Here is a 25,281-nt window from a genome sequence, read left to right on the forward strand (position 1 = left end):
CTTACAAGCTGACCACTGCACGAACAAGATAATCGAATTTTGGTAAATAAATACTAATATTTTTTACGAATTTTGGATTTATTTATTCCACAGTGTAACATAGTATTATCTACCCCGTTTATTGTAACTAGCTACTTCGTGCTGTTTTTTCTGCATAAAACATTACTGCTCAACCCAAGTGAGCCGTAACGCGATATTAAATAATCTATAATCTCGAGAAATATGCTTTATAATGCTAAAAGTTTTTTTTTAATCCATACTGTAATACTACTTGAGACTCGTTATGTTTTATTTCAGGGTTTTAATGGGGATTCAAACGTCACACGATCAGTAACAATTATTTATATTAATCATAATACACGGTTTAACAATAACATATACAAAGGCGCGTGCCAAGCGTGCGAAAATTTGAACTTACTAACTACTTAACCGATCCCAATTAACGGGAGACGCGTGCCGTTGGAGACTAGCTTCCGCAGCCGCTTAAGACACGTTCAGAGTTATTTTGTTTTAATGTAAAACTCGCGTTACAGTATTGAATTAGTGCGCTTGAAACAGCGACATCATATCAATATAGGTAATATAGGGAACCCTCCGTGCACGATTCTGAAATGCGCTTCACTAGTTTTTTTTTTTTTTTTTTGTGTAGTCTAAGATACAATCGCAAAGGTCAGAACGTAATCCTGTTGTAGAACTTGTGGAATAAAAGAGGTAATAAATTAAACCTATTCTGTATCTGTTAAAAGACTATTATATTCTATGAAATATATAAATAACCTAAATCTATATTTATAATATTAAATAAAGAATGGTTTCATCTATTTTGACACGATGTTAACTATGACAAGCCTTGCCAAGCTTCTAGCCAGGTAGAATATTATTAACTAGTTTCTCCCTCGGCTTCGACCGCGTACTAGTCATGTCAAATTTTATCAAAATTGATTGATTTGATTGATGACAATGATAGACTAAAGCTACGTTCGCATTGATAATATTAGTATACATTTTTTGAAGGAAGGAATAAGCCCCTAACCTTTTCAAAAAGGGAGAGGGCCTTAGCCCGGCTGTGGAACACTCACAGGCTGTTAAATTATTTTAAGGGATTTTTTATACATATTATATCCAAAAATGATGGGTTTTCCCATGTTAATCACATTACACTGCAGTCCCTTATGCAGTTACGCTGGATCGCTCAACTTCAAGTCGTCCCCAAAACAATGATATCCTAATAAGTATTGCAGTTTGGCGGTAGAACATGTTATTTTTTTTTATTTAGTCCACAAAATTGACTACAATTATACAATCAACAATGACATACAGTAATACATTTAACCGAAAATATTCACAACTTGTGTTTTTGGTTTTTTGGTTGTGTGAGGGATAAAAAGCAAAAAAAAAAGTATACATTAGTATGACGGAGATTGCATTGGGTTGTTCAACATTTACACTACGCCCGAAGTTAAAGCTGAAATTGAAGACAGTTAAGAACAGGAAAGCTTAAAAAGTTACATTAGTTAGTAACCACAGCGTAACATTAGTGATGAGCAGGAAGTACTTACCCAACATCAAAGTCACCAAGTAAAGCTTACCAGCATAACTATCTTTTGTTTTAGTTAGTTTAACTATCGTCCGTTAATCGATCAGCCTGACTTTATTGCAGATTCGTTATTATTCGACTTTGTTTGCCGTCTATATTAAATAAGTAGCAATAGCTCGGAAAGGTTTTACTGCTCGGCAAAAGTTTCCTCTACTTGTAAGGAAATCGTTTTAAGCTTCCATAAATTAATTGTATTCAAGCATATGGATTTCTTTTATTTATTTATTTGTGAAAACGAGAACACAAAATGTATGTAATGTAATATAAACAGTAATTGAATTGCTCGAATATGAACTCGCGATCTTCGCTTGAGATCCGCGTGTAGCTGTCTGGTAGTTATCTTGAGAAAATTAACGTGTGACTTCATTTTTAGCTCATAATAATATGTACTCTGTTAAAATATGAAACTAAATTAGTAGATTTTGTTCATACTTAAAAGAAACAGATTATAGAACTTTTAAATTGTTTTTATTCTATTCATATTTTAATATAAAATTTGATGTACATGTTTACTTAGAAAATAGTCAATATTTTAGGTAATCATATAATAATCGGCGTTATCATGTCATTACGAATATAAAAAAAATTGTAAACAATGGACATAAATAATACACAATATATTCAATTACATAATTATTATCTGTCAATTACTGTTATTTATGAGATGCGTAACATTTCCTGGAAGGATGAAACTTAATCACTTATTATCACATGTCAAGAGTATAGCGCCATCTAACGGCGAATAGATAAAATTATCTTCAAAACGCCATCTATCGATAAATAGATGTAACTAAAAAAATTGAATTAAAATTTAAACAAATACTTTAACATTCCTAATTTCAAACTTTTTTAATTTTATATAAATTGTTTATTTTTTTAGGCGGATTCACTATAAATAAATATAATAATACCAAAGTACCTTATTTTTAATGTTAATTTTTTTTTGCCTCAAATAAACATAGGTACTTCGTTATTTTATATTAACAAAACTATTTTTAAATATACATAGAAGCCCCATTCCGCTTGACATAATGTTGAGTAAAGCTGCACCGTGAGAAATCGGCTTAACCAATTATGATGTCTGGATTAATATTATCTAATATCCATTAGTAACATCGTTAAAATAAGTTTTGTAACTTTTAATTTCGACTTTTGCTTACAAAAAAAAACCTTTTAAGGTTGGCAGCACAATATGCTTATATCAGAATAATATGAATAATTATAAAATAAGCGAATAGTTTTTTATAAAATGTCAAATCAAATTATAGTGGTGCTGTTTTAATGTTTTAATATTTAATGCCCGAAATCACACTTAAAATATTACTTTCCAAAGAAGTCGGTTAATATTTATAAGTATATTTAGAAGTCATTTCTTAAAGTTAAAGGACGACTGGATTGTTTCCGTTATCACTTTACATAATAAAAGTGTCAGTCTGTTTCGAATTCTAAAAATACACTTAACGGCTTTTATCGTTCCATGATTTTACTTAAAAAAACCGTTAGAAATTGAAGTGTAACATGTTTTGTTTACTTTTTTTGTAAAACTTTTTTTGTACTCAGACTAATTTATAAAGCCATTTAAAATATATAAATTTTTGAAATGAAATAATATTTAATTTATAAAAATGACAATACATGCAATACGTTGAAAGATGATTCTGTTTGATATTCAAAATTAAAAATTATTAAACTTGAAGTATTTTGATACGAAACCCTATACATTGTTATGACGAACAACTGACATACCTAGCGGTACCGACGTATACCAATTGGAACACAGCTAGTGTTAAGTCACAACACAAGTCAGTGTTGATCCGAACAGCGAAGGGTTTACGCGCCAACTGAGCTGACAGATCTCGCGATTGAATTCGATTCGAATTCCGAACGCGACATTTGAAGATTGTTTTTTTTAAATATTATTTTGCAAAAATTATATTCTGCCGTAACCTACCAATTGTATTTCTGTACGAAATAATTTTGACGTTTTATTTTCTTTTTTGTTTTTTGTTGTGTTGTGTTTTTTTTTGTGCATTTTAAAATGTTTTGGACCGGGCTGGCTGTACAATAAAAACGAAAAAATTATTTCGGTAAGTAAATAAAACTAATTAATTAATAACATTCTTTAGAAATACAAAATTTAAGGAATAGACTACTTACGTGTTGTTGTTATCTACCATAACTAATAAAAAAATAAATAACTGACTCAATTTAATATATGGACTTTTTAAATGTTTATAGTTGTTATCTTTATGACAGTTTAAATTATTTCTTCGATTGAGCATTAATTCTTATATAACTATATTAAATTACTTAATATATTTAAATAATATACACGGCGGCTTATTACTTTTATTTTTAATAAATAAATAAATTTTGTAGTAGCTTACAAAAAATTATTACTTACTGTTTATTAATAAAATCGCTTTATTAACAGTGAAACATTTAAAAAAAATACTATCACAACAGAATAGAAGAAATTGATAAAAAAAACATTATCGTTAAAAATAATTCCTAAAAAAAAGCAAATCAAAATTAACAATACAATTGGTCAATTTACTTACTACGAACATAAGCTAACAGTTGTCTTACTATTTTTTACTTTAAACTATTGTTTTACTTATTATAAAAAGAGTACAATAGTCCTGAGTTTTGAGTTTTTTAAAATCAACACTCTTTTTTTCAATATTTTTTTTTCCATAATTTTATTTTACAATCTGTGCTAAAATAAGCTAGATAAAAAACACATTTCAAGGTTATGGGAAACTACCGGAGTCCACTTGCACTATCGATGTTGACCTGCTTCTATTAAATGCAGGTTAACTTTATAAGTGATGACATTTAACAGTTCGCCTACGCACCATAATTATCAATTCATCTATGCTTTGTGTATATCTGTGAACCTGACACGCTTAAAATTTATTTGCTAAAACTCAGCTGTCATATTTATGCTTCTTTTTTAAATAGGTAATAATGTGTCTTGATTAACGTTAACATTAATAGATGTTAATTCAGTTTTTTTTCTCTGGTGTGCCTCTATGCTTGAGCGCAAAATATTCAGCCAACGTTACATATAAAAAAGTTGACACATGATATTAATCGGTTTAAAGTTTTAGTGTTAAATGAAGATGAGTAAAAACTATAAAAAAGTTTCGTCATAATGATGGATATGCAAACTCACAGAATAAGAATAAGAACAAAAACTATGATTATATTTTATGTATGAGATATGCGTTTGAATTAAAAAAAATACTATTTAAATTTCGAAAATATAAAATTTATAATTGTATTATTAAACATTGATTTCGGTTAAGAACAAACGTATTCATAACAAATGATATACGTTTTTGATAATATACCTTAAAATTCGTATATGTTATTCTATAAGCTAAAGGGTAATATATATAGCTCAGAATCGCTAGATGAAATCAATCTAAAAGTAATTACTATTTCGTTAAATGCGTGAACAAAGAAATGTGCATAAGATTATGCGTTTGCCTAAATCTTAAAACTGTACGATATAGAATATTCATAGGGTAATCAGAGTAAAGTTTGATTCATCAAAATCGGTCCAGCAGTTTAGGAGTAACCGGTTAACATTAAAAAAATACACACGCGCCGAACATGAAACCTCCTCAATAAAACGATAAACTGTTCCGCGTGACTCTAATACATATTGCGTATAATTTTGTTTTATTTTAGAATATTCATTTTATATCTGCTTCGGTTTCTGTTATGATTTAATAGGAATATATTTATGGTCATTTTATTGTGGATATCATATGATTGAGATGATGAGTCTTTGAGGTTATATCCGTAGTTAAGTAAAGGGACATAACATCTTAGTTCGTAAGGTTGGTGGCGCATTGACGGAATGTTTAATATTTCCAGTGCCAATGCCTATGGGCGGTGAATACTTGCTATCAGGTGGCCGATTTGCTTGTCTGCCTAACTATTTTAATTTAAAAAAGTCACTCCAACCAACTGGCTATACATTATATCATATCGGCTCCAACAGCGGCCAGTGACAATCCGACTAAAGTTAAATTATTCGACGAAAAAGTACAGCGAATAGACATTTTAACTAGAGAATGATATTAAAAAGAAATTCCGCTGTGGTTATCGAATAATATTATTAAGAATATCATACTTATAACGCCAGCAACGCTGTTTCTTTAAGAGCTTCGGATCAAATGGTGTTCTTTTTCAGTGTGGTTGATAGATTATATATAGAAGAAAAACCTGAACGGTTTTCTCGTGCGCCTTATATTTAAATGTCAAATCTATTTTATTTTATCTCGACTATGCAATTTTCAATGTAAGCGATTTTTCGTAAGCTTACGGATATGTCTAAATCCTCACACAAGGATTAGCAAGAAATAAAGCTTATATTCATTTTCAAAACAACGTGAAAGTATTAAAGTAAAATTAAAAAAATAAAATAAAAATGTTATGTATATTTAGGCTACTAGTTTTGGCCTTTGTGTTAGGAGGGGAGGGGCAGGTGATAGGTATAAATGGAGCCTATGTTCCTAATGGGTTCAAGCTTGCTTATTAGCAAATTTCATCAATATCGGTTCAGTGGTATTTGAAAACAGACAGACCGAGTTACTTTCGCATTTATAACTATATATATATAAGTATAAGCTGTACACGGTAGGAATTAAGAAGACGAATGTATGTGACAAGCTATTATTTTCCTATAACAAAATAAATAATTATAAAATATATGCTTCAAATATATAGTAAATCCACAAATGTAAGACGAGCGAGTCATTCGTTTAAAATTTCGTAATTATTTTTTATTTCTTAAGTGAAAAGTAGTGATTCATCTTTATTATGAAGTTCCTGCACGTATTATTCATACATATCTCGGACTATTTTTTATTACCAAAATATATAAGGATACAATAAAAAACAACCTAATTCGGATCATTCTTTCTTAGAAGTCGGTTAAAACTTAATTGTTAGTAGATAAGTATTTTTGTAAGCCTAAGATTTATTTCTGAACAACCCAGAATAAATTAATGGCGATTGTCACCTTTTTGTTAGTTTTTAGACAAGACCTGTGGGTTATATTAATATAGTTCGGTATATTTGATATTAAATGGTTTTTAAAATAATTAGGAAGTTAAATTATTCATTAAATTGCCGTAAAACAGTAATTAATTCCTCTGTGTATAGAAACAGATTTCTTAAGAAATTATTCTGTAATTACATTACTTAATTCTTATAACTTTAATTATCTTTACGATATTAACTAATTATCATGGATTTAATTATAATAAATTTAATTATTTTTAATATAAGCTACTACTATGTACTTAGGTAAATAAAATATCGTTTTTTTAAAGTACTAATCGCTACTTCAGTGATATTCTTTAAAAACTGCGTATTTATATCGTGAAATGTCAAATACTGTCTTACGATCAAACGATATTTTAATGCCTCTTTTAAATATAATCGTAATACTCAATGTAGAATTTCATTTTTTGACATTTAACGAGCGTGTTCTGTCACGTTTTTTTTTATGTTACGAATCTACAAGGCATAGGCACTATATAATAAGTAATTATTTAAACATAAAAAAATCGCCTATGATTAAATAAATTACAAAATATAATAAAGAGACGACTCCTTTTTAAAACCACGTAATAAATTATTATTTATTACATAAAACGATTTCCGTGTTACATAAAATAAACATGCGATACGAATCTGCACACGCTTAACACCTTGACCTTAGACAATGATAACCCGCGCCATTTACGTTATACACGGTAATATTTTTGACACTATGATATTAAAGTAATACTCAATTTGTTTGTATATCATTCACAGCACATAACACGTTAATCAGCTCATTGTTATACTCATACGCTACTGAGATAAGTTAAAATTAATGAATCTTGCATTCCTTAAATTATGATTAAATTGTGATAATTTAGTATACTATTGAGTAAAGTTAAAAGTAAGGTCTTCTTAATTTTTTCGAATAACGCATTAATTGGATTTTGTTTATGCAATTAAATAAGATATTAAAATATGTAAGTATTTTAAACATCATGGAACGAGACAAATAAAAATTTAATTTAACTTGCAATAACTATAATTATTACTTTATAACGGTACTAAATAAATAGCTACCTACTGTTGTTTATTATAAAAAGTAAGTATCCAAGTTTATCATTAGAAAAATGTGTATTGAATTACTTTTGCGTCTAAATACAAAGAAAAAATGCACGCAAGTCATAACGATCATATCACATTACTTAATAGCAAATTTAATCACAGACGTCTTTAAGCTAATTAACGATCTCATTTATATTTTAAAGAAAATTGCTTTGAATCATACAAACGTTTAACTTTTTTTTAATGCTTTTGTCGAATGCGTTAATAATATTTCAAAATCCTAGACTGCGATACCGTATTGAATAATTTTGCAGGTAATGCAAACGGAAGTTGTAACAAATTTATAGTTTTTTTCGTCTATAAAGCGATATAATAAATTTAAGGAAATGCTTTATAACAAATCATTTTTATATATTTAATATTAAACCGATAAAAATACGAAAGCCGTAAATGTGCCTACATATATTTTTTAATAGATCATCGTTCCTTTTTTTAAATATACGTGTTTAATATTATAAAAAGTTATTTTATCAATTGCAAACGATAAGTCTTTCTTTTGTGTGACCACAAAGCTACCACAACGGACACGACGGTAACAAAATATAATAAAATTATACTTGATATAGATATTAAATTGAAATTTCTAAATGTGTAATAGCCGAGATGGTCCAGTGGTTAGAACGCGTGAATCTTAACCGATGATCGGGGGTTCAAACCCGTGCATGCACCACTGAATTTACATGTGCTTAATTTGTTATTATAATTCATCTCTTGTTTGATGGTGAGGGAAAACATCGTGAGGAAACCTGCATGTGTCTAATTACACTGAAATTCTGACACATGTATATTCCACCAACCCGCATTGGAGCAGTGTGGTGGAATAAGCTCCAAAACATTCTCCTCAAAAAGGGAGAGAAGGCCTTAGCCCAACAGTGGGTCATGTACAGGCTGTTACTGTACTTTAAATGTGTATTGGGTATTTTTAAATGTTAATATTAAGGTAAAGGTTATTCTTAGAAGACCAAATAAAAAGTTTCTTTTGGTTTTTAAACGTTGACATTTAATACAATTGTGTTAGCGTTCACTTAAATTTTTTTATTAAGCACATCAAATGACAAGTGGTACTCGACCGGAACCGGAAGCGTCCGTTTAAGATTCGCGTTTTCTAACCATATCTGTTTATTTTTAAATCAAACTTAAAATTATATGCGAACATAGAATTGAGTCTGTTTATTGTTTTTTTTTTTTTCAATGGCAGTCTGACCTGGTGGTTAGTGGTCACCGTCACCCATAAATATGGACATTGCAAGAATTAAAGCGCCACTAAACTTGGGAGCTAAGATGTTACGTCCCTTGTGCCTGTAGTTTCACTGGCTCACTCACCCTTCAAACCGCTGGCTCACCTTTCAACAAAACTATACTAAGTATCGCTATACCTAACCAGACGGGCTTGGACGAAGTCACCAAGTATATATAATGTATTATCAAAAAAAAGCTAAATAGATGCGCTGTATCCCGCCTCCCTTAAGGCAACGGCAGTAATACTCTTTGTTAACGCTTTAAAACCACTAGTACTTTTAATCGGACAACGATATTATTAAGACTAATTTCCATACCTTCATGGACACTATCAAAAAAGCATGACGGATTATAATAAAACCACATAGTAAGAACCAATATTGTGCACGCGATTACTTCGTGTAGGCATTCCTCTCACATACAGCTTCCTGTTCAACGCTTAGCAGTGTCGAAACATTTTCCCACATAAGATATTCTGTAACACAAGCTGAAATGCCCTAATTAGCATCAATTAATTGACCAAACTTACACTGACAAGGCTTAAGACTGACATGTGATATCATAATCTGAACAATTAAAAAACTAAATATAAATTTCGTGTAATCAGACGTCTGTCTGTTTGGCTTAATGTCCAGCAAACTTGCTTTTAGCGCGTTTGGACAAATGCCTATTATTAAGCTCTCGTATTTTAAGCATATTTTCAAGCTAAGTACTCGCAGTAGTCTTTGATATCATAATTCAATCGGACGACAAATCTGACACGATTAGAAAGAGATCAGGCGCAGATCTAGCGACATTACGCGCTTTACAAAACACAGGACATACTACCACTGGGACCTCCGGGTTACTGAGAAGTTTTCGACAGACTAGTCCGGTACGGGGCTTGAACCTAGGACCACGGGATCTGCGGCTTTATAAGATATTTACTAGACCAACGAGGCATTAGTTAATTTACGAATGAAGCGGGTATCTAGCAGCTGATGTCATTATTCTTACTAATATTATTATAAATGGGAAAGTGAGTTTGTTTGTTTATTACGCTTTCACATCTTAACTGTTCAACCAATCACCATTAAATTTTGCATACCCATCAGGGGTACAGAAAAGCCCTCACACGGGTGAAGTAGATTGCTTGTATATATGTATGTATATATAATCCGATTGCCATGAAGATCGCTGGAATGGTTTAGAAATTGATTTGCTGATGCGGATAGTAACAGCATGATATAAGGAACACCATGAAAAAATACACATTTATCAATGTACATCAATTTCAGATATATAAACATACATATATAAAAGCAAAATAAATGCTTTTTGTCACAATAACGTAACACGGTACAATATAAAACGGTAAAGACATAAAGAATTTTAATACTCCACTTAAAACCCTTAATAAACTATTATATTACAAAATAAAGCTATATAAAAACAAGACTGGCTTTTGATATCTCGAATAGACTTCCGACATGTGTTCTTTGCATGACTAGCGGATGCATGCGGCTTCACGAATTACTATACAAGTTTACTATAGATAATAAAAGAGAGTTAATATTCGTTGATTATATATTTAATATTACATAATTTATATATTTAATTGCATATAATATACGTACAATAATATGATGGATTTCCGGCCTAGATCTCAAGGTCCTGAGATCAAATCCCAGATCGAACCGATAAAAAATTATCGGGTTTTTCTGTCTAAATATTCTCATATATCTCAAGAATATTTCGCTGGTTGGAAGGGTACACTCCCGTGCCTCGGAAAGCACGTAATGTCGTTTGTTTTGCGCATGAAAAACAAACGGCTTCACGTGCTTTCCGAACTCTTTCCGGTCGTATGTGAATGTCGTCAGGTTTACGCAAACACTTATGCACTATTTGTCACGCGCAGTTGGCTACTCTCCCTCGATTTTGGCCACCATGGCCGAAATCGGTCAAGAGGACATCATCAATATGATTGAAGACAATATAGCTATTATTTTTTGTCGGTTCGTCTCGACAGATCTACACAGAAATCGCTGTTAGTTTCTTATTTCAGAATCAATGACAATCGATGTTTTTATATTGAATAAAAGAATTTGATTCGATTTCAGTTGATTTGGCAGTACATTTAATCTTGTGAAATGAATATTTTTAGTCGGCTTGAATAGAATGTATTTTGATTTTGATTTTTGATAACGATACGTCATGATTGATCAGCGTTCCGCGAAATGAAATCGATAATAATCGCTTAGCAATTATCAAATCCAGTTATCTAAGGCAATATTCTGCTACTAATATAAACATCGTTACATATATCATTAATATATAATGATACTTTTAAGATGCTTATATCACAGAGTTTATATTGATGAACGGAATCATTCAGTCGGTTGAAAGGCGGCAAAGTTCAATAAAAGTAATTATAATAAGAAATTATAAATAATCATTATTCAGTAATAATCTAATTATTATTTGTATCTCGGTGGTAGGTACCATCCACTGTTCACGATGTGATGGTTTGAATGGTGAGTGAGCCAGTGTAACTACAGGCATATGGAACATAACGTCAAGTTCCCAATTTTGGTGGCGCGTTTGTGATATTATGGGGTTAATATTTTGGTTAGCATTCATCTAATCACTCGCTAAGCCACGTTTATAATTAGTCCATATGTTTTCAACTTTAATATTTATAATAAAAGCATAAATGTATAATTTTCATTATATTTCAAGGCATAGCTTATAAACTTAGCGGCCGTTTAGTTCAATATATACTTCTCTCTTTCTGTCCTTACTTATTTGACATTCGCAAGAAGGAAACAGCATTGTTTAACTAACCTTTGTTATACAACTTAAGAACTGAATATTGTTATGTTCTTTTACAATAATTTATTTATGCCTGTATAAATTTTTATTTCATCTACCTGACGCTAGTCTTGTAGAAATGCAAATCTCTTACATTTTTTTTTATCTAAAAGTAGCATTCTATCTATATCTTATCTTTTTTATCTAAAGAATAGATAAGTCTTCACATCGTATACAAATAACTCGTTTTGAGTAGCCATAACTTTTTTACAACCGTACTTTTGGTTACAAGTGTTAATTCGGCTCCCCTTTAACAAGTCGCATCAACCGGGAACGTGGCACAGAGTCGGACTCGAATATCGTTTAAATAATTTAAAAAAAAAAAATTTTTTTCGGTTTTGAATGTGTGCTATTTTTCCAGAAACTTCGCGAATGATTTTAATGTATTTTAAGTAATCTATATATTTATAAGAGTACAATATTATGGTATCATTCTTATTGATCGATAAATTTCAATCGATTAATATAAAAAAATAATAGTAATTAGTAAATATTTATTATATAATTTAATTGAAAGTAATGTTTCTTTACGTGTAATTGTTTAAAAATGACCTAATTAGTAACTATAATTAATTATGACGTGTCTCTTCAATCACCACTCCTTTGCACTTTGTGCGGTTGTGTGGAATTAGTTTAATGTTTATATGTATACGGAACAATTTTGTTTTAATACTAGCACAAAATATGCTTCATAAATTACATTATATAAATACTTGTATACTTTCTTCTCAATCAGATCGTATATAATAATCTGATTGGTTGTTTATTACGTCATTACCTGTCAGGACCAATGATCATTCAGATTAAACTTAAAGCCAAATTATTTAATTTAACGTTTAGAAAGTGGGCGAAATTTTTCTTTAAAATAAGTAAGTCATACGTTGGTCACCGCTTCTCGAATCGCCAATGCGCCACCAACCTTGGGAACTAAGTTATATCCTTGTGCCTGTCACTGGTTCACTCCCACTTTAAACCAGAACACAGACGGACACAAAGCCTTATAAGATATATTAAAAACTTAATAAATATAATAGAAAACCATATAATTTGCAGTTTTATTACAAGCGTTATTACAAAAGAACAATTATTACTATAATGAAAAACGGCATTAAGGTATTAGCGTCGCTTTCACATCGAACGTAAACGCAACGTCGTGAGAAAATCGTTTGAAAACTCAATAAAATTCATTTATATGAAAAACACAATAGAAAGTTTGTATGATTGCTATAACACCTCATTCCAATGCTCCGGTGACCTGTTTCATTTCTGTCCGTCGGTTGTAAAATATACAATACATTATTTGACGCGTTATTAGTGTGGAAAATGATTTGTCTGTCAATCGCCTAGTGTTAACATTGTGGCACACTCACATTCAGGCTGACGCAGGTACTTACCGGACACGGTTGTTTCGGTAAGTACCTGCAACGGATACCGAGGCGGGAGGTGACACCCTCCTGCCATGAGTGTGGTGCGCCTTCGGACACAGCGTGCCACACTCTGATGGAGTGTGCCGCTTGGGGACCTCAGCGCCTGTCCCTGGCGGCCTTAGTCGGTGAAGACCTCTCGCTGCCGAGTGTGATAAACGCCATGCTTGGTAGCGAGAGGTGCTGGTTGGAGACGGTCTCCTTCTGCGAAAATGTCATGTCGCAGAAGGAGGCAGCGGAGCGGGAGCGTGAGGAGAGAGCCTCCGCTGACTCGCTTCGCCGAATAAGACCGGGAAGAAGGCGTCGGCGCTATGCGCATCTTCTCCTCCCGCCGTAAGTGTTGCCGGGGTTAGGGGCTCTTTGTACCCTGAGAACCCCCTAGGATTTGGAGGCCTGCAGAGGCGGGCCAACCGTCGAGGCGTCACGGTAATATGCGCAAGCGATCCTTTGACGCCCCTCGAAAAGGCGGTGTGGGTACCGCGGGTTTTTTAGTGGGTATTCCAGCGCATGCTCGGCGCCGGCGAGTGCCACATACCCCCCCACTTCAAGTGGGGGAAACGCGTAAACGCGTTTTTCCAGCGAAACAAAAAATAAGTGTTAACATTGTATCGCCTGCTGTTGAGATTTTGAATATAATAGTAGACACTGTTGGTAGGGCTTTGTGCAAGCTCGTTTGGGTAGGTACCACATACTCATCAGATATTCTACCGGAAAACAGCAGTACTTGGTATTGTTGTGTTCCGGTTTGAAGGGTGAGTGTGCCAGTGTAATTACAGGCACAAGGGACATAACATCTTAGTTCCCAAGGTTGGTGGCGCATTGGCGATGTAGGCGATGGTTAACGTTTCGTACAATGCCAATGTCTATGGCATTGGTGACCACACACACCATGCTCGTCCGCCTACCTTCACTATAAAAAAAATCACATCGCTCATAAACATCGGCGCTGTAAAAAGCATTAAGCATTTCTCTTATCGCCAATGCGACACCAACCTTGGGAACTGAGATGTTATGTCCCTCGTGCCTGTAGTTACACTGACTTACTCACACTTTAAGCCGGAATACAACAATACAAAGTATTGCTATTTGAGTTCAGAATACAATGCCACTCTAAAGTTAACTAGTTAACAATTTCAAATAAATTTCATTGTTAAGAATATCATATGTGATAGTATTATATTACTTTAACGTATTGATTAAATTGAATTTATTATTATTTTTATATTTAATTATGTATTAAGATAATAAATTGAACTTTTTTTCAAATAAATTATTTATTTAATTATCCATTCGTTAATATGTAAACATCATTACAGCATACGGTATGCAATTTTTTAATCAAACAAATTATCAATGATTTTAGATCTATAGCTTCTCTACAATATATCAAACAGGTATATTTTAAATTTATTTTAAAATGTATTTCTAAATACGTCCACTTCCAGACTCATTTACATGTATGTATGTAAATAATGTCAATTGATGCAGCTGTTTTAGGCGATTAGTTAAGGTGTATACGACGAAGACGATACATAGCCGTTAAATTATTTTAAGTTTAAAAAAAACATTTGACACAATATTTAATTGATTAAAAAAAAAAGACTGACGAGGAAAATAATTATTCAGCCTAATATATAATAATGATATGTATTTATTTCGACTAACACAGATTACAAATACATTAGCATACAATACAGTAACAGCCTGTTAATGTCCCACTGCTGGGCTAAGGCCTCCTCTCCCTTTTGAGGAGAAGTTTTGGAGCTTATTCCACCACGCTGCTCCAATGTGGGTTGGTAGAATACACATGTGGCAGGATTTCAATGAAATTAGACACATGCAGGTTTCCTCACGATGTTTTCCTTCACCGTCAAGCACGAGATGAATTATAATCACAAATTAAGCACATGAAAATTCAGTGGTGCTTGCACGGGTTTGAACCCACGATCATCGGTTAAGATTCACGCGTTCGAACCACTGGGCCATCTCGGCTTTTTTTACACTAGCATACAATATACAACATAAATTATAATGTAAATATATATATACGATATGTAAAAAAAATAATTGAATTTTATGGAAAGCAATAATAATTTATAGAATTTAACATAAATTGTAACATTTTCCAACAGATTGAGCTGTAGTTCCACAATTAGGTTAGAGATTGGTTATAATCTTGAACACTAAATTTTACATTAATAGCATAAGGATTAATTAAGCTATCAATTAAAGCTATTTAATATACTTTACCCATCTTATATATTACATAACATGAATCTTCAATAACTTGCCATAAATATTTATACAATAAAACATAAATACTTTGATACAAATTTAATACGATAATTTAAATTAATATATATTTCTGTGCATTATTATAATTCCTAGTTAATAATAAAAGAATATCAATATATATATAGAATAGTTAATCAATATAGCCATAAGGAACAGTTAACGTATTGTAAATATGTCGGTTTGTTTATACAAATAAAACAGAAATGTAGCAGGAATTTAGTTATAAACTAAGCCACAGCAGTTTGGTTGAATAGTTAATGTTTATGTAAATGTACGTTTAACAACGTTCACTAAACAAAATATCTTTATCAGTAATTCGCTAAATAAACCACGACATAACAATAACAATATTAATAATATATATATATACGTTTTATTTTAGTATATATAGATATAATAGACGTATCATTTGTTTTTACTTCATAAACTGTAATTATATGTATAGCATTAATGCTTATGTACATGTATGTATAGTATACCAACACATATGTAAATAAAAGACGTGCCGAAATGGTCACCCTTCTAAAACCTAATAAGGCGTAACGCACGCACACATTCATGCTCAGAAACATAAATAAATTGCAAATATTACAAAATAATATTCCGAATAATAATTTAGATAACTGTTTGTAATTAGTTTTTAATTTAATTTTGACTGGCCGGTTGGCGTAGTTGGTACTTGCCTTTCACGCCGAAGGTTGTGGATTCGATTCCCACCCAGGACAGACATTTGTGTGCATGAACATGTCTGTTTGTCCTGACTCTGGGTGTAATTATCTATATAAGTATGTATTTACAAAAGAAAAGTAGTATATGTAGAATATCAGTTGTCTGGTGTCCATAGTACAAGCTCTGCTTAGTTTGGGATCAGATGGCCGTGTGTGAATAATGTCCCAGGATATTATTATTCTTTACTGTAACGCTATATAATCCAGATAAACAATGTGAATTTTAACCAAAGATTACAAGTCCAAAGGTGAGTGTTTCATTTAATACAAATAGCATTTTACATCTTTCATACAAATAAATATATTTGAATTTATATAAGAAGGCTAATAAACGAAGCTCTTACAAAAAACGGCGTATAAGAACACTTCAGTACTTAATTGAGGTCGAATTTGAACCTGCAACCCTCTTATGTAACCCCAATGTGAAACACCCCATTTGACATTAAGCGCTTGGGATTCCTTTGAAGTTTCAACCCCCTCAATGCACTTCCCTTTTTTATATAGAGATCTCTAAAGAAGGGACGACCCTTGTGCTAAGTTCTTACTGATTACAGACGGATTAAACTTTTTGTTTGAAATAGAAAGAAAGGTGAGTTGACTGACACATGATAAAACAGACACTGTGAGGAATAATAACTACGGAAACAAAGATCTCTTGTACCTGTAATTACGCTGGCTCACTCGCCTTTTAAACCGTAACAACCGATAAGCGGGTGATAACCAGGTGACTGTTCACAAATTAAAAGGTTAACTCTTGTGTTAGATAGGCAATGGTAAAAATGCACGACAGAGCCTATGTATGATATTCTTATAAAAGTGGCACTATAGGATAGTATTAAACAATAGAGAAATAAGAGTTTTTCAATTGAGGGTAGTTTGACATTTCTAATTCGATCTTCACCTCTCAATCGAGTAAATAATAATTATGAAAATTGATACCAAAATAAATAAATACAAAACCATTTTATGTTTATCTGTTGGAATCAACATTGTGATTGCTATAGAGATTACAATTATACTCGTAAATTAACTTAGTTGAACATTTCATTCTAATTATTTCATAAAAAGTTCAGTAGGTTAATTTATTATACATTGTATGATTCATATTTTTTACTTACGTAAACTAAATGTATTTAATTTTATAAACATTACTAACGTCTAACGGTTGTACCTATATGTCTTCTTTCTCTTTCAAATCGATCATGACAGAAAGAGATAATAATCAGTATTTATTAAACACCCGCTACACACTAAGTTTATAAGGCCGTAACTTGACTATTCTCTATAAAAAATTATACGTATAAAGGAATATACTATATCAAGATATTACATGTTAATTGTAAAAGTAGAAAGATCACAAATGAAAAGAAATTAATCGGACAGATCGCTTGACTTTCTACAGTAAATTCCAATGAAATAACGAATGAAGTAACGATAAAAATTAGCCTTAGCCTTATTTATAATACAACACTATGCCACATGTATATGTGTAGTACTTAAATTTTACCAAAGCTCCGATAAAAACTTCACCAATATTCGCAGTGTCGTTTTTCATGAATCCATAATGAATACCACAGATTATTTATACAATTATGTATTTATCTGTACTCCTTATGTCATTGGACACTATACACATTCGTTTTAATTCTTTTCATGACCATGCTGAAAAATAATTTTACATAATTATACTTAAAAAAATAGTCTATGGTATTTTTAAAATATTAAAATATATAAAAGTTTTATACACAGACACATTTGTTATAATTTTATTATATTAAAAAAAATATTGAAATGAAACATAAGCAATTACGTATACTAGACTATTAATTACACGATGCATAATGTGAACATTTCCAACGCAGTGCAACAAACTTAAGTTGGCGCCATACGGCGTCTTTTCTCCATAAACAAACATTACAATACACTTCAAATAAACCTAAATATCCTAACTATAAAGTCTAAAATCGTTTGTCTTTATTGTAAAAATGTTATGGCCAGGGTAAGAACTTCTGATGTAATTAAAATAAACCTTATACCATTAAATATAGGGTCTTAAATCTTATTTCTGAAATGTAAAGACAAAATTGCATACTTAACAACTGTTCCAAATTTATTGATTAAACGTAAAAGACCTTTAAGTGTAGCACCTTAAGGCTTAAAATCGTGTGTTTTAAAAGCAGATTTAATTTGTATTGGCTCATTACAGTCACGGTGAGGGCTATAAAGTTAGTGTACACGTTACTATGGCGTTCAAGTTTTATAGTCAAAGGCCCATACATGTTCGTTTTTAAATTCTTTCTCATAAATTACTTACCTAATAATTTTAATAGAACATAAAATGAAAAAAAGTAACCTAGATTGCGTTAAAACAAAAGAATTAAATTCGTGGTTTCATGTTTCGTATCGTGATCGTAAGGTAATGATTGGATTTGAATGTAATTTTTCTGATGTAAGTTATGCTCTTTATGAAAATATAAATTTTAACGAATTTGGTCCTCTTGACCGGATCTTGATAACGGCGACCAATATCAAAGACGAAGCAAAGCATAGAAGATATACCGCATTGTGTGTGTGCAGGCACAGGTGTATTCTCTATCGCTTCACTTTCATAATCTGACGAGACGGCATTTTAACATGACCGAAGATAAAACGAAGACGAAACATGGGAATTTTTGATGAAATAAATTTAACCAATTTTTAAGAAGTCAAAACTATTGAACTCGAGAACTACCGATTTATAAATTACTTGATCAACTGATTTTATTAAAAGTTGTGGCCAATTTACTAGATTTTATGATTTCAATTAAAAAATTAATGAAGATAATAAAGATCTTTGATCTTTAACTAAATCTGTTCACGGTTCGTCATAACTCATACTAATAAGATGCTAACCAGACACACACTAGCGACTTTAACAGTTAAAAGACGCAATAAACCGTGCATTCAATTATTGCACACAAATTTGATGTAATCGTGTGTTTTAATGAATTTCTTGTCGCATAAAAATGAAAATCACAATCGTAGCCACATTAATCATACTTAAAATAATATATCAAAAAGGTTGGACAAGGAGGAGTTTTTACATACACTGTCAAATATGTACATTTATCATACTTAAAATTATGCACATCAAAAAGGTTTTACTCGAAGGAGTTTTTAACTGATTGAGATGTAATAGTACAAATTTAACAATGCAACAATTTGCGCATCATTTATATTGAAATAGCTAATAATTATGTGGCTACATCTGATGAGATTTGAATGGCATCTGACCTATTCAGTTCAAGGAGCGCTTTATTTCATAAAGCATTGTACACATATGAATATTATTAGCAAGTTTTATTTCTTAGGTATCAAAGATTATTTTCATTAATTTCATTCGGTATTCTTTCTTTTGCTTGACTAATTTTTTTTTTAATAACGCCAAATAAAAAATTAATAGGTTATTATAATAATTCTTACAAAAAAAACACTGACAAGAAGCGAATCCGATAAATTTGGAACTATTCGAAGATATTAAATAGTTGCCCAAAGTTCATACACGAAATAAACAGTACGATTATGCAGGTGTACAACGGTTATGACATCTGCGCCGGCGCATCCAAAGCATTTAGGACGTCTTAATTATTCTAATCACTACGCCCTCATTATTGTGCCATGTCGAGTCTTACTGGTTAATATTTATTCAAACATATTCAAACTGTATTTTCCTTTATATCCATAACTAGTTGTTATTTGTATATATACATTATATGTTAAAAAAAAAAGCAATTTTCATTTTCAGGAAATTATTATCATTCCTATTTAACTCTCCAATTAGGCGTAAAGCTTGTGTTAACAGTGGGGACGACATTAGCCCACGGGATCATGATCGAACCCGCGACTATTACATCACTAAGCCCATAAACAGGGCCTCGGGATCTCCGGCCTCATGTCTACCTACCAGACTAATAAGCCTAAAAAAAAACAAATACTACTACTTACAAAAAATAAAACAAAAAACCTCATATTGGGGACCTTGTCCAAATGGTTCATTTAATAAAAAAAAAAAATTAAACAACCTAATGCTAACTTCATTCGTCATCCAGATAACAAATATGTGTAATGGATCAAATATCTAATACTTACCATCTTAATGTACAAAAGATTAGTGGTCCAGCTGTAATGAGACCATTACAGCTGGACCAGAACTATCTCGACGCGGTGATTGCAGATTAGACTCGTTCATGAGTTTCTAGTGATGGTACCGATGCGTTAACATAGATTACTAAGTGCAGTGATATTTATTTCAATATCTAGTGCGGAATGGATGATTACTTCTAACCGACTTCAAAAAGGAAGAGGCTCTTAATTCGGTTGTATTTTATTTTATATGTTTGTTAGGACATAGGACTCGGTTATTTATAATCAAATTACGGTTTTTTTTTTTTGTTTGGCATGATATAATTATGTTTGGTCCCATTTAAATTTGAAAAAAAAAAACCAATGATAATGTAAGTTCATTAACAGAGATCATGGTGCTGAAGTATTTTGGGTTATTTAGTTGTAAAACTGTGATTGCAGCTAAAATAAATTAAACTTCAATAACTATATTTACAAGCTACGAGTACTTATTTAAATTGCTTGCTGAACGCCCAGACACGATACACCCACATCGGCTTGACGAAATTCAAGGATACATAAAGCACTTCAGACTTCCACACAGCCTCACAATTGATTTTAACTTAGATTGCTTAATCTAGGAATCAATATGTATATTGTATATTACATTCATCTCAATACATTTAAAGTTACACATTCTGTGTTTTTTTTTAAATTAATGATTGATAAGCGAAGGTGTTATTTTGTCTGAACCAGCAAACAGGTATGGTAAAAATTCATAGAAGTAAAGCTGCGAGTCATAACTAGTATTTTGTAATTATAGTCTGCAAATTGTAAGGTTTTATCTAATGATCGCAGAAATATAATAGAAAAATAATAAAAGAAAGTCTTATATAGTCGGTATTTAAGTTTGACACACAGACGCAGATTAAAGTAAGCCTGACATATGACGTCATATCGTTTCGAAATATTGATATTTCATTCCTCAAAATCAATTGAGATGACTTTGGTTGATAACATATCGTATTGCATTATTTTGGGTGCGTTTGGGTCAGAAAATAGAGTCTGTATTTTGTCAAACCTTCATAATTATGATAAGTTACCTTTAAGTTAATTGAGCATGGAATCAAGTTAGAGTTAAGTAATAAATCAGTAAATACGATCAGTGTAGGGTAACCAATAGTGCTTGCAATCTACACGAAATGGCAGACAAATTAATACATTTTAATAATAATCAACGGGCTAGGATTTGTAATGAATGTGAATATCGTTGGTACTGGCAATTCATGAAATAGTTTTTATGTATTAACTTATGTAAACAATAATAAACAAGATTTCATAACAAATTGTTATCGCGCAAGTATTATTTTATTCTCCTTTAGTTGAATCCTATTATAAACGTAAATATATAACATAATCATGACTATTAATTTTATTTTAAGCACTGGTCAATGACGTATATAAAATAACGACATGAATGGTATGGTGATTAGCTTAGCCTGCATATATAATATTAAATTAAAAATATTTTACTATTACTTTAAAACTAGAACATGTCCTAGAATTACAGCATGTTTGGTAACCCTAATCATAGGACAACTTATTTCAAAATCTCATTTATCCAACTGGTTGAATGATATCAGCTACCTACAAACTGAATTTATAATACAAGGACAGGTGTGGATTGGGATAACGTCTTTTATTGATATTTGTTTGTTTTTTTTTTATCGACGAAGAAGGTTACATGGAATTAAATTGAGAGATGTGTATTTTATAAGTTTTTATATGATGCTTATCGGAGTTTCAACGTTTAAACAATTAAAACTCCTTTCTAAATGTTCGAAAATGTTTTATACCAATCAATATTAAAAATATAAATGCCAAAGTCACACTTTCACGTCTAAACCAATGAACCGTTTTATTGGAATTAACTACGCAACAAGTTTGAACCTCAAGGATGGTCAGGGAACCTAACACCTGCCTCCTTCCTCCTTATGTGCAGGTGAAGTCGTGGACGGAAACTCGCAAATATATTTGTACAAGTTCTGCATGTTCTTTTGTTTTTATAAAAAATGTCTACTTCGATTTAACGCATTTTAACAAAATACGTTTGAAAAAATCTTTTTTTTCAAGTTATCTCCATAAAACGACCGTCTGTGTTTTAAAATTATTGGCAATAACAAAAAACATACCAAAACCTTTTACGAACGGAAGCATAAAAGATAAACAAGGGTGACGAAAAATATCCCCCAAAATGTGCACATCCATTTTACTTTGTTGGCGCATAAAATTTTATTGAGTATAATATTTCTTTTGACAAATTCCGTGATGAAAATTTTCATTTCCGTAAAACCCATTTAAAAAACATAAAATGTTTTGATGGATTTTTATGGCTGTAGGGAAAATATACATAATTTGAATGCTGGCTCTTCTATGCAATGATAAGCCATTTTGTTTTTGACTAGTAATTGTTGATTTAATTGCTGGATAATTTTCAAATTAGAACGTATTTGATTATATATTAAGTCATGTGTAAGTGGCCATTTCCATATTTTTTTATGAAATAAAAATATGGAATATAGAATGAATATATTGAAAAAGTATTTAAAAAATATATACAAAAGTTTAATTAAAAAGTAGTTAAAACTTTTTGCTTTTTATTGTTAAACTGTAATCACGTGATGAATAAGAACGTGGTCAGTTCCATGTAATTTGTTTTTTTTTTTTTAAATTTTATACGAATTTGTTCATCAGTACACATATAGCTTTTTACAACGGTAACCATTTTCTTAATGGGGTTTTCTAGACCAATGTAATATAATATTAAACTTTGTCAATTTATACTATTTATATCATTAATCATTGTATTTATAATTAATCATTCACAGTAATCTTTATACTCGTCATTTCCATTTACCTGCCACATATATTTTCATTTATTTATGAGTTTATCTGTTTGAGATTAATATACTTCGATTATCATGAAAGTTATCACAATGATGTATGTTTTGATGGAGAAGGTTTCTACGCTATCTACCTTATTGTAGTTCGCCGCTAGATGGCGTTAGCACATTGACTAATATACTGTTCAATCGATTGCTATTTTTCTCGTGTCTGTCTGAATGAGTTCAGTGTATACTTGGTGGTTGGGCTTTGTACAAGTCCAATTGGCCAGATACCACTCATCATATGTTCTACCGCCAAGCATTAATACTTAGTATTTTTATGTTCCGGTTTGAAAGGTGAAAGAGATAGTGTGACTACAGGCACAAGGGATATCACATCCTAGTTCCCAAGATCGACGGCGCATTGGAGATGTGAGAATTTGTTAAGATTTCTTACAATATCTATGGGCGATGGTGACTCATCGTCAGGTAATACGAATTACGATTAAGACGCCGAAGTGAAGTTAAATCCTTAAAAGAGGTTAATATGTCGAATACCAGTTATTTATAGCAATAGACATGAAATTCGTTAATAAGTTCTAGTATAGTAATTACTTTATAAATAAAACAAGAATTTTACAACTACGGTAATAGCCATAAGGTAACATACCTTAACTTAGGTCATGCGAATAGTATATAGAACTTAATTGAATAACTTAGACTTAATGGAAAAATAATATGGTATGTTTGACACAACCAGTGGTTAGTACATTTGAATTTTTATCAAAGATTGCAAGTTCAAATCCGGATAAGCGGCATCGAATTTGATGTGCTATATTTAATTAAACTCATGTTCAGCTGAGAAGGAATCATGAGGAGACCTACATGTGTCGATGGAATTCAGCTTAATTTTGAATCCAGTACCCATAAATGAGTATTGCTTGACAGTAGTAATGTCAATCAGCCTTTAAACCGGAACAACCTAACGTCCGTAATGCCACTTTAAAGGCATATCAAAGTCTTTATCAATGGTATTCCAATTTTAAAAGACAATGATTTTAAATATTACATTATATGTTTGAAAAATTAAAAAAAAATTATTATTCTTAAAAGTGTATAAATAGGCAGTCAGTGACACTTAAAATAAATCTTTGTCATTTATTATTAATTTTCTCGATTTTTATTGTCATACTACTACTTTCAACAGATAATAAATAAGTTTAAAATGAGAATTAATACTTCGAAAAAAGAATACGACGCAGAAGAGATTTATTGAAACGCTTTGCTTTTTGATGTTTATAGTCTGACAGATAGCCTATTTTGAAAACTATTATTTTATTTCATCAGTTAATATAAGTGAATTAAAAATCAGTTCTACGAAGCTCATTAATCTGATATTCTGCGCACACAGTTGCTTGTCAAAACACATTAGTTCATTTAAATATCGTATTTTGTTCAAAATGGCCGCCGAATAATAGGTTTCTTTTAATTATCGATAAATTGTTATAGTTTTGACTATTTTTAACAGATAATAAATAACACTAAAATGTGAATAAATATTTCCTAAACGACGTGGCGTTAAGTGAATTTATTGAAACGCTTGCCTTTATAATGTTTAATAACTAAACGAATTGAAATTTATTACTACATATTGTAAAGTCCTACTAACGTGTCCGTCTGCATATCTGAACGATATAAACTCAAAAAATACCGAACGGATTTTCATACGGTTTTAACTAATGGACGAAGTGATGAGTAAGGTCATTTACAATTCATTAAAGTGTAGTAGTCGCAGCTTTTTCTATTTTCAAATTAGAAAAAGCCGAGGCCCAGTGGCAAGAATGCGTGAATCTTAACCGATGATCGCGGGTTCAAACCCGGACAAGGACCACTGAATTTTCATGTGCTTAATTTGTGATTATACACTGGCCGCCAAAAAAATCGACCCACCCGTATTTTTTTACTTACAAAGT

The 25,281-nt window shown here is 31.3% G+C and overlaps 1 protein-coding gene across 2 annotated transcripts in view; it reads left to right on the forward strand.

Annotated features, from left to right (window-relative positions):
• The window catches only part of LOC126775000 (phospholipid phosphatase 2-like), an 84,747-nt gene that overhangs the window by 12,758 nt on the left and 46,708 nt on the right, over positions 1 to 25,281 (forward strand). Inside the window, exon 1 of one of the 2 annotated variants that reach the window (XM_050496709.1) lies at positions 3,420 to 3,684. The exons of the other annotated variant lie outside the window; for it this stretch is intronic. The gene's annotated coding sequence lies outside the window, so the exon portion shown is untranslated. Of the gene's footprint in view, positions 1 to 3,419; positions 3,685 to 25,281 lie in introns of those variants that run through there. 2 annotated transcript variants of the gene reach the window in all.

This window comes from Nymphalis io, chromosome 17, assembly GCF_905147045.1.
Source record: "Nymphalis io chromosome 17, ilAglIoxx1.1, whole genome shotgun sequence".
Lineage (NCBI taxonomy): Eukaryota > Metazoa > Arthropoda > Insecta > Lepidoptera > Nymphalidae > Nymphalis > Nymphalis io.